We start from the raw sequence: 12356 nt of genomic DNA on the forward strand, positions 1-12356 counted from the left end.
TTAGCTAAAACATCTCGGATGAAGTGGTACCTGATATTGATGTGCTTCGTTCGCTCGTGAGAGAGTGCCATGTACTCTATCTCAGTCGAAGACAATGCAATGTGATCCTATAAGGACGCTTTCCAACTAACTGCACCACCCACTAGCATAAATAAGTACCCTACTAAAGATTTGCAATTATCCAAGTCACCGGTATGATCCGAATCCACAAAACCAGTTATCTCATTGCCATTGTTGTTCCTCCGGTACACTTACCCACGTTTGTTGTCCCATTCAAATATTTGAGGATTCACTTCACAGCTTCCCAATGAGCTTTATCAGGACGCTTCATATAGCAATTAACCACGCTCACAGCTTGTGAAATATCAGGTCTAGTGTACACCATAGCATACATAATACTACCCACGGCACTAGAATATGGAACATGGGACATATGTTCCTCCTCCTCCTCAGTCTGCGGTGATAATTTATCTGAAAGTTTAAAGTGCTTCACTAAAAGTGTACTTACAAATTTTGCCGACTGCATGTTAAAACGTACCACTATCTTCTCAATATATTTCTTCTGAGATAGATGATAACCCTATAAAAATAGGGTTATTTTACCTATTTTAAGCAGTAATTAATGCATTATCTGTGAGAAAATATTTGGATTTCCTTCTAATTATTTGAATTTTCCTTGTTATGCAGAATAATGAGATATGAAGAGGATAAGGAAAAGAATGGTAACTATCAGGAATTCAAATAAAAGCAGCAGTGAAAGATGGATATCAAATCAAGAAATTCTTGATTTTGTTCCATAATATTATCTACAAGCATTGGGAGATAGATATCTTGGATATATCCTATAAATAGAGACAGAGAGAGCAGCTAGGGTTTTTTTGGGGGGTTAGATCGTTTTCCATTGTTCTGAGAGTTTTTCAAGTATTTTGAAGAAAAGACAAAAGTGGTAACAGAATTCTTGTCATTTGATTCAAGATGTTGGGTCTGATTTATATTTATATTTTTTCTTTTACTATATTCTAATTTTCTTTTGTTAGGGCTACGATATAGCCTAACCATGATGATGTGAATTTCATCATTTTTATGTTTTATAATTGATTTCATTCATGAGAGTTATATATTATTGCGTTTAATGCTTTTGAGTGATTGGCCACCACTTGAATGATCGATGTGCATGTTTGAGGCGAGAGGTGATAATATGCAATTGTTCATTATAATATATAACCATGAATTAAACGTGGATAGAAATATACCGCGTTATTTGTGTAGCTTTCGGTGATAAGGTGATCCAAAAGACTAATTGTAAACCGGGAATATTCATAATTTTTAATGCACTCATGTTTATTTTAATTCACATAGAGATATAGTGGATTAATAAGCTGAGTAGGTTTGCTATACCTAGAGATAGGATAGTAAATAGATTAGGAAATTCCGCTATCACATGTTTGATATCGTTCTTGTACTCATAATAATATGAAATTCATATCTAGTGATTATGGTGAAATCGGATGCTCTAACATATTTATCTGATTGATTTTACTGCATTTAGTCTTCAAAGTCTTCAAGTTTCGTTTTTAATTATATTTTGATTTGTTAGATAAATTTTAGAATTAATCTATTTTAGTATTTAATTAGTTTATTAATCATCGATCTCCGTGGGACGATACTTTATCTCATCTAAATCGGATGCCCACATCACGGACTACCCGTATGGATGCAGGTACAAACTTTTTATAATGACTCTAGTGCAAATCTTCGTTCTATGATTGATGCAGCTGCAGGGGACTTTAAATAATAAAACACAAGAAGAAGCCTATAATCTATTAGAGGAGATGGCGTCCAATAGTTATCAATGGCCTACTGAGAGATTACCAATGCGAAAAGTTAGTGGAATTCATGAAGTAGATGCTTTTGCTGCAATTGTTGCATAATTTGAAACACTCAACAAAAAGCTTGATAATATGAATGTTTCAGCTATGAAAATTCACAATTTGACATGTGATTTTTGTGGTGGAGGACATGTTAGCACAGAGTGTCAGGTAAGTAATATTTTCAAACAATCTCATGAAAATTCTAACTTCGTTGGGAATTTTAACAGGTCGCAGAATAATCCCTACTCCAACGCATACAATCCGGGATGGCGCAATCATCCAAATTTTTCATGGAACAATCAGAATGTGACGAGACCACAAGGATTCAAACAATCAGAAGAGACAAAGTCAAATTTGGAAGACATAGTCACCAAACTTGCTAACACAACTCATGACTTCATCAAAAGCACGGATGTGAGATTTCAAAACCAAAAGGCTTCAATCAGAAATTTGGAGATGCAAGTGGGTCAGTTAGCAAGCATGATGTCAGGAAGGCAACATGGTTCTTTGCCAAGTAATACAGAGAAAAATCCAATTGAAAACATAAAGGCTATTACCCTGAGAAGTGGTAAACAAGTGGGAGAAGAAGAGATTTTCAGAAACAAGGAAGAGGTAGTCAATAAACAATCAAAGGAGACAAGCAAGAGTAAACTTTTTCCAAATAATCCCAAGCCATATGTGCCGCCAATTCCATTCCCTCAACGACTCCAGCAGCACAAAATAGATAAGCAATTTCTAAATTTCTTGATGTATTTAAAAAATTGCACATTAACATTCCTTTTGCAAATACTTTAGCGCAAATGCCTAGTTATGCAAAAATTTTGAAGGAGATTTTGGCAAACAAAAGGAAACTGGAGGATTATGAAATTGTGAAGTTAAACGAGGAGTGTTCAGCCATCCTACAAAACAAATTGCCTCCGAAATTAAAAGATCCAGTGAGTTTTACTATTCCTTGCACTATTGGGATTCTTACTTTGAAAAAGCATTATATGATTTAGGTGCAAGTATTAATTTGATGCCTTATTCAGTTTTCAAGAAATTAGGATTGGGCGAGGTAAAAGCAACCACGGTGTCACTTCAATTGGCTGATCGATCAATTAAATATCCGAGAGGTATTGTGGAAGATGTTTTGGTAAAATTTGACAAATTTATATTTCTTGCAGATTTTATAGTTCTTGGCATGGAGGAAGATTTTGAGGTACCACTTATCTTAGGTCGACTTTTTCTAGCAACAGGAAGAGCTCTTATTGATGTACAACAAGGGAAGTTGATCCTTAGAGTTCAAGATGATATTGTTTCATTTAATGTTTTTAAAGCAATGAAATATCCATCTGATGATAATTCTTGTTTTAGAGTTGAGACAGTTGACAAGTTGGTGAATAAGGTTTTTCAGGAAAATATTTTTGAAGATCCACTTGAAGCATGTCTGATTCAACTAAGGGACAAAGATATTCAGAATGAGGAGATAAAGGAGTATGCAAATTTCATGAAGGCAATTCCACCATATTCAAGGCAAAAGGCAATTAAATTTGAGGAGTTAGGACAACACATTACAAAGCCTAAACCATCAATTGAAGAGCCTCCAATTCTTGAACTCAAACCCTTACCTTCTCATTTAAAATATGCTTATTGAGATGGAGTTTTTTCTTTATCGGTAATTATATCTTCTTCTTTGACAGATTTGATGGAGGAGAAATTGCTCAGAGTATTAAGAGAGCATAAAGGTGCAATTGGATGGAAAATAGCTAATATCAAGGGAATTAGTCCTTCAATTTGCATGCACAAAATTTTGATGGAGGGGCAATATAAACCCACTATCCAACCTCAGAGGCGTTTGAACCCGAAGATGCAAGAAGTAGTGAAAGCTGAGGTAATTAAACTACTTGATGCAGGTATCATCTATTCTATCTCTGATAGTTCTTGGGTAAGTCCTGTACAAGTTGTGCCAAAGAAAGGTGGTATGACTTTGTTCGGAAAACGACAACAATGAATTGATTTCAACTAGAACGATTCTTGGGTGGCGTGTGTGTATGGATTACAGAAAATTGAATGATGCCACTAGAAAAGATCACTTTCCTTTACCATTTATTGATCAGATGTTAGAAAGACTTGCAGGGCATGAATTTTATTGCTTTCTGGATGGATATTCAGGGTATAATCAGATTCCTATTGCACTAGAAGATAAAGAGAAAACTACTTTTACTTGTCCCTATGGTACTTTTGCTTATAGAAGAATGCCATTTGGTCTTTGTAATGCACCGGCTACTTTTCAAAGATGCATGATGGCTATTTTCTCTGATATGGTTGAAAAATATATTGAGATTTTCATGGATGATTTTTCTGTTTTTGGCCTATCATTTGATTATTGTTTAAATAATATGGCTTTGGTCTTACAAAGATGTGAGGAGACTAACCTTATTTTGAATTGGGAGAAGTTTCACTTTATGGTGCAGGAAGGAATAGTGCTCGGGCATAAAATTTCTCAAAACGGAATAGAAGTCGATCGAGCCAAAGTGGAGGTCATTGCAAAATTACCTCCGCCAACATCTGTGAAACTTGTCGAGGAGGATTTTGGGGCATGTAGGATTTTACGGGCGATTTATAAAAGATTTTTCAAAAATTGCTAAACCTCTTTCTAATCTTTTAAAAAAAGATGCTCCTTTTAATTTTTCTGTTGAATGCATGCAGGCTTTTAACACTTTAAAGGAGAAGTTAATATCAGCACCAATTATGGCAACACCAAATTGGGATTTACCTTTTGAGCTGATGTGTGATGCTAGCGATTCTGCAGTATGAGCTGTTTTGGGACAAAGGAAGAATAAAAATTTTCGAAGCATATACTATGCCAGTCGAACCTTGTCAGGTGCACAATTGAATTATTCAACAACAGAAAGGGAACTTTTGGCAGTAGTATTTGCTTTTGATAAATTTCGTTCTTATTTAATTGGCTCAAAAGTTATAGTTTATTCTGACCACTCTGCTCTTAAGTATCTACTTGAAAAGAAAGAATCAAAACCCAGGTTGATCAGGTGGATTCTATTGCTGCAAGAATTTGATTTGGAAATCAAAGATAAGAAGGGGACTGAAAATCTAATTGCAGATCACTTATCAAGAATTCCAAATTCAAAGGAAGAGGTAAGACCAATTTTGGAAGAGTTCCCTGATGAGAAATTTTTTTTCCATCAAGTCAATTCCTTGGTATGTTGACTTTGTAAACTATTTGGTAAGTAATGTTATTCCTCCTGAATTATCATATCAACAGAAGAAAAAATTCTTTTCTAATGTTAAAAATTATTTTTGGGAAGAACATTTCTTGTTTAAAGTATGTGCAGATCAGGTCATAAGGAGATGTGTTCCAGATGAAGAGAATGCAAACATTTTACATCATTGTCATGATGGAGAGGCAGGTGGCCATTTTGGTGCCACAAAAACTGCAGCTAAGATTTTACAATCTGGATTTTATTGGCCTACAATTTTTAAGATGCATACTCCTATGTAGCTTCATGTGATAGGTGTCAAAGAACTGGAAATATTTCAAGAAAAAAATGAGATGCCTTTATTGTGTGTGAATTATTTGATGTTTGGGGTATTGATTTCATGAGACCCTTTACACCTTCTTATGGAAATTTATATATTTTAGTGGCTGTGGAGTATGTGTTTAAGTGGGTATAAGCTGTAGTTGCCAACAAATAATGTTAAAGTTGTGGTGAAATTTTTGAAGAAAAATATTTTTACCCGATTCGGTAGTCCTAAGGCAATCATAAGTGATATGGGGACACATTTTTACAACAAGTAATTTGAAGCACTTTTAAGTAAGTATGGAGTCACACATAAGGTTGCAACCCCTTATCATCCTCAGACTAGTGGTCAAGTAGAGATTTCAAATAGGGAAATCAAGAAAATTTTCGAAAAAATAGTGAATGCCTCTAGGAAAAATTGGTCAATAAAACTAGATGATGCACTTTGGGCCTATATGACAGCGTTCAAAACTCCAATTGGGATGTCTCCTTTTAGGCTAGTGTTTGGAAAAGCTTGTCACTTACCAGTGGAATTAGAGCATAAAGCATATTGGACATTGAAATTTCTGAATTTTGATATGCAGTCTGCATGTGAAGAAAGATTATTGCAACTGAATGAATTGGAGGAATTTCGCAATGAGGCCTATGAAAATTCTAAGTTGTATAAGGAGCATACAAAAATATGGCATGACAAGCACATATTCATAAGAGAGTTTAAAATTGGTCAAAAAGTTTTACTTTATAACTCTCGTCTTAAACTTTTTTCCAGGAAAGTTGCGATCTAGATGGTCTGGTCCTTTTACAGTTACACATGTATTCCCATATGGAACAGTTGAAGTTGCGCATGACACTGATGGCACATTCAAAGTGAACGGTCAACGTTTAAAGCTCTACTTTGAAGGTGGTTATAACAAGCAGAAGACCACTATTGAACTTCATCCTCCAGAATAGCAACATCTGAGATAGTTTGGCTGAAAACTATAAAACAAGCGCTTCTTGGGAGGCAACCCAAGCATTTTAATTATGTTTTTATTTATTTTTAAGTTTATGTTTTGCAAAAAAAAAAAAAAAAAAGATTAACTTTTCTCTGTTTTATCCAGGTTAATTTTTAGCGAGTACATTTCAAGAGTTTAATCATCAAGATCATCTATGGACTTATCCTACAACCAGGGAAGTTTTCTTCTTCCTATTCTATTTTTCGCATTGAGGACACTGTTTCATTCAAGTTTGGGGGGAAGACAAATTTTTGGATAATTTTTTATCATTATTGCTTTCCTGGATGTGAATTTTTATGATTCTTAGGAAAATTTAAATTTTATTTAAACTTGCAATTGATGTGTGAGTTAATCTTAATTCTAATTATGTTGATCCACTTACTGAGCACTAAAAGTCCTTACTTTTTGAATTATGTGTAAATCTATAAAACATTCATGTGAAATATATGATTTTCTTAGATTTCACCAAAATCTTAGAATTTGTTTGATTTTCTCTTGAGGTGAAATCCTAAGTTAAATCTAACTAAGAAAATGATATAGGCAGTTTTTGGATCGATTAAGCCTTTCAAGCCAACCCTATTTATTTATCCCTAGTCACCCCGTTGAGCCTTAATTATTACCCAATTTTTTATTGGCACCCATATATGTTCAGCCTAGCCGTGATCAAATTATATCCTTATCCCATGCCCTATGAACACGTTGATTTTCTTTTGGGGTAAAAAAAAAAATTATTTGAGCTTGATAAAAATTTGGGAGGAATGATGGAGTAAAAAGAAGAAAAAAAAAAGTGATTGCAGTGGTTGTTTGAGGTGTATTGTAAAAAAAAAAAATTGCTTTTATGGTTCCTTATCCAACTTTCAATTGAGTGAGCCTTTTGGATACTCAATGGGTTGGAAATTTTCATGTTATATTAGGAGGACTTTGGGAGAAACTCCACCGTAAAGCAATTCAAAAAAAAAAGAGAAAAAAAAAAGGCGAAAGAAAAAAAAAAGAATGGTGATATATGGTGTCAGAAAAATTATCTTGAAGGGGTGAAATTGGACAGTGACATTGGCTTTAATTAGGTCCTAGAAATCAACGTGTTGATGGGTGATTTGAGCTTAAAATTGCCATTATCTCACATTTAGCCCAGCCTTACATTATAACCCGAGAAAAGTCCTATTGATTTTTGGTTGGATGATTAGCTTACATTAGTGGAGAAAGGAATGAAAAGCAAACTTATGAGATTTGGTCATAATTATTGAGAATTTTTTAGAGGTTACATGTTAATGTGAATTATTCTAGATTGCATATAATTCGAAAAAGATGAGGACTCACACACACACACTTGGATCATATAGTTAGAATTGGTCTTAACTTATAAATCAATTTCAATGTTTGGATGAAATTTGTGTTTTTCTTTGAATTGTGAATTTGAGCAATTATGGAAAGATGTTATGGAGAAGGTTGTTAGGTTGAGTATGTGTTATGTCTTACTTTTGCTCGAGGACTAGCAAAATGTTAAATTTGGGGGTTTGATAACTCTATAAAAATATGGTTATTTTACCTATTTTAGGCAGTAATTAATGCATTATCTGTGAGAAAATATTTGGATTTCCTTCTGATTATTTGAATTTTCCTTGTTTATGCAGAATAATGAGATATGAAGAGGATAAGGAAAAGAATGGTAACTATCAGGAATTCAAATAAAAGCAGCAGTGAAAGATGGATATCAAATCAAGAAATTCTTGATTTTGTTCCCTAATGTTATCTACAAGTGTTGGGAGATAGATATCTTGGATATCTTATAAATAGAGATAGAGAGAGCGGCTAGGGTTTTTTGGGGGGTTGGATCGTTTTTCATTGTTCTGAGAGTTTTTCAAGTATTTTGAAGAGAAGACAAAAGTGGTGACAGAATTCTTGTCATTTGATTCAAGATGCTGGGTTTAATTTATATTTATATTTTTTCTTTTACTATATTCTAATTTCATTTTGTTAGGGCTACGATGTAGCCTAACCATGATGATGTGAATTTCATCATTTTTATGTTTTACAATTGATTTCATTCATGTGAGTTATATATTATTACGTTTAATACTTTTGAGTGATTGTCCACTACTTGAATGATCCGATGTGCATGTTTGAGACTGAGAGGTGATAATATACAATTGCTCATTATAATATATAACCATGAATTAAATGATGATAGAAATATACCGCGTTATTTGTGTAGCTTTCGGTGATAAGGTGATCCAAAAGACTCATTGTAAACCGGGAATATTCATAATTTTTAATGCACTCATGTTTATTTTAATTCACATAGAGATATAGTGGATTAATAAGCTGAGTAGGTTTGCTATATCTAGAGATATGATAGTAAATAGATTAGGAAATTCCGCTATCACATGTTTGATATCGTTCTTGTACTCATAATAATATGAAATTCATATCTAGTGATTATGGTGAAATCGGATGCTCTAACATATTTATCTGATTGATTTTACTGCATTTAGTCTTCAAAGTCTTCAAGTTTCATTTTTAATTTATTCTTAATTATATTTTGATCTGATAGATAAATTTTAGAATTAATCTATTTTAGTATTTAATTAGTTTATTAATCATCGATCTCCGTGGGACGATACTTTATCTCATCATTATATTACTTGTTCGATACGTGCACTTGCGTTTAGAATTTTACGAACAATAGACGTAAAACTTCTGCAGCCCTGTCACACAAAATCTCTATATCCAAAATTTTCTTTGCAGCACCTAAATCTTTAATCTCAAATTTAGCATTTAAATGCCTCTTCAACACATCAATATCAGACATATCCTTAGCTGCTATCAGCATATCATCAACATATAATAGTAGATAAATCAAAGAACCATTCTCCAATCTCCTATAGTAAACGCAGCTATCCATCTGACTTTTTGAATAGTCTTGACTAGCCATGAAAGCATCAAAAAGTTTATACCACTATCTAAGAGATTGTTTCAGCCCATACAAAGATTTCTTTAACAAGCAAACATGATCTTCCTTACCCAGAATAGCAAATCCCTTTGGTTGCCTCATGTAAATCTGCTCATGCAACTCACCGTGAAGAAACGCAGTTTTCACATCTAGCTGCTTTAACTCGAGATCCTGCGAAACAACTAAGGTAAGTAAAACACGAATAGAAATATGTCTTACCACAGGAGAGAACACATCATTGTAGTCAATGCCCTCACGATGTATATCCCTTCGCCACGAGTCTCGCCTTATACCTCATTGCCTCGACACCGGGATTGCCCTCTTTCCATTTGAAGACCCATTTACTTCCGACAATCTTTTGGCTCTTGGGTGCTTTGACCATTTCCCATGTCTGATTTCGATAGAGTGATTCCATCTCTTCACTCATAGCCCCTAGCCACTGCGATGACTCCGAACTAGTCATCGCCTCAAAGTAAGACGAAGGCTTATCTGTCTCCAACTCATCACCTATAGTTAATGCATAAGGAATATTTGTATAACCATAACGTACCAGTGGTTTAATTTGCCTTCTCTGTCTATCTACGGCTATAGTCTATTGCGGCTTTGCTGGTTGTTCATTATCACTGACTTCAGGAATTACGGCTTCATCTGCATTTTCAACTTATGTTACCTTCGAGGTCTCCGGAGTCTCCACCTGAAGCTTCACATCACTTATGACACCATGATCTGTCTTCTCTGTTGGTTGTGTCACAGAACTCATCTGTTGAAGCATTGCAGTCTCGTCGAAGATCACATCTCTGCTAATTAGAAAACCGAGTGATCTGGGATCGATGCACTACAGCCGGTAGCCTTTCACCCCATGTGCATAATCCAGCCCTCAGCTTAAGCTTACCATCACTCGCATAAGCATACGTAGGACATCCAAATATTCATAATCCGAAATAATCGACAGGTTTCTCCAACCATACTTCCTTAGAAGTCTTCCACTCGATAGCAGATGATAAAGATCAATTAACCAGGTAACATGACATGTTCATTGCTTCAGCCCAAAAATCTTTGACAAGTCCTACATACGAAAGCATGCATCGAGCTTGCTCAAGCAAAGTTCTGTTCTTCCGTTTTGCCACACCATTCTATTGTGGTGTCTTAGGTACTGTACGGTGTCTCACTATACCTTCTTTCTCGCAGAACTCGGTAAAATCTTTATCACAGAACTCCATGCCATTATCGGTTCTCAGGTACTTGATTTGTTTATCTGACTACTTCTCAATCAATGCCTTAAATTTCTTAAACCGATCAAATACTTCTTATTTGTGCTTCAGAAAGTAAACCCATACCTTCCTCGAATAATCGTCGATAAAAGTCAGCATAGATTGGGCACCTCCTTTCGAAGGAACCGAAGACGAGCCCCAGACATCTAAATGAATATATTCAACTGGTCATTTGGTCGAATGAATAGCTATACTAAACTTAACTCGATGCTGCTTTCCATAGATGCAGTGCTCACATAAGTCCAGGTTCCCTGTCTTCTGACCCTTCAACAACCCCCTTTCACTTAGTTTGTCATACCTGCCTCACTCATGTGCCACAAACGCATATGCCATAATTGAGTCAAATTAGAGTCTGACTCACCTGATGAAACTGTAGCGGTTCCGATCACGGTCTCTCCCAGTAGATGATAGAGAGTATTCACTTTCTTCCCCTTCATCATTGTCATGACATCTCGAGAGGTCTTCAGTACCCCACCTCCAGCGGTGTACCTACACCCGATGTCATCGAGTGTCCTCAGAGAAATAAGGTTTTTTTTAGCTCCAGTACATGCCTCACATTTGTCAATGTGCGAACCACTCCTTTGTGCATCCAGATTCGAATTGTCCCTATTCCAACAGCCTTACAGACTGCATTATTCCCCAAAAGAACCCTACCACCATCTGTAGCTTGGTAAGTAGTAAACCAATTCTTATGAGGTGTCATATAATAAGAACACCCCAAATCTAGCACCCATTCATCTCCTAATAAAGTAGTAGTCACACATAAAACAATTTCTGCATCACTAGTGCTTCCCTCAGCAACGATTGTTGTATTCTGCCTATCAACTTTATTTCTCCGCTTTGGACAAATCTCTCATGATGTGCCCCTCCTCGTGACACTCAAAGCACTTCACGCGTCCCTTGGACTTTCTATGGCGTGATTTTGATTTGCTTTTACCTCTGCTACTACTAGGCTCTCGATATTGTTCTCTATCCTAAATCGTCAGTGCTTGCGCTGCTCCTTTCGCCAGACCGTCATCTCGCAACTTTCTCTACCACTCCTTAGAGAATAAGGCGGACTTTACCTCCTCTGAGATAATTGTAGTACGCCCCTGCAACAGTGAATCAATAAAGTGCTCCCATGACTCTAGTAAAGAGGCTAACAACATCATGCCTTGCTCTTCATCATCAAATATCTTATCGACGTTCTTCTGATCCAACATGAGTTTATTAAATTCATCTAGGTGGGTTCTGATAGACGTACCTTCAGTATATCTAAATTGAAACATCTTCTTCAATATGTATAAGCGATTGTTCAAACCTTTCTTCACATATAGAGTGTTTAAAATTTTGCCCATAATGCTGCGGCATCCTTCTCCTCAATAACCTCTAGTAAGACCTCATCCGACAAATTTAACAGGATTATGCTTTTTGATTTTTCCATAAGCTCTACCCTCTCTGAAGCTTTCATTATAATTGGCAACTCATTTTCACCATCTAGTGCATTGGCCAAACCTTATGTTGTCAATAAAGCCCGCATCTTGATGCTCCATAACACAAAATTATTTCTCCCATCAAACTTCTCAATCTCAGATTTCCTCTCAGACATAATTGCAATAACAGAATTTCCAGATAATAATTAGACAAGCAAAAGCCCCAAATCACAATCAAGAAATCCAATCCCACACTCTGATACAAATTGTTGGGATATAATAGGCGGAAACGACAAAATTTTGCAATTTACGTCAATGCAGAATCACCAGAGAAATAAA

The sequence above is a fragment of the Eucalyptus grandis genome, chromosome 5 (genome assembly GCF_016545825.1).
Source record: "Eucalyptus grandis isolate ANBG69807.140 chromosome 5, ASM1654582v1, whole genome shotgun sequence".
Lineage (NCBI taxonomy): Eukaryota > Viridiplantae > Streptophyta > Magnoliopsida > Myrtales > Myrtaceae > Eucalyptus > Eucalyptus grandis.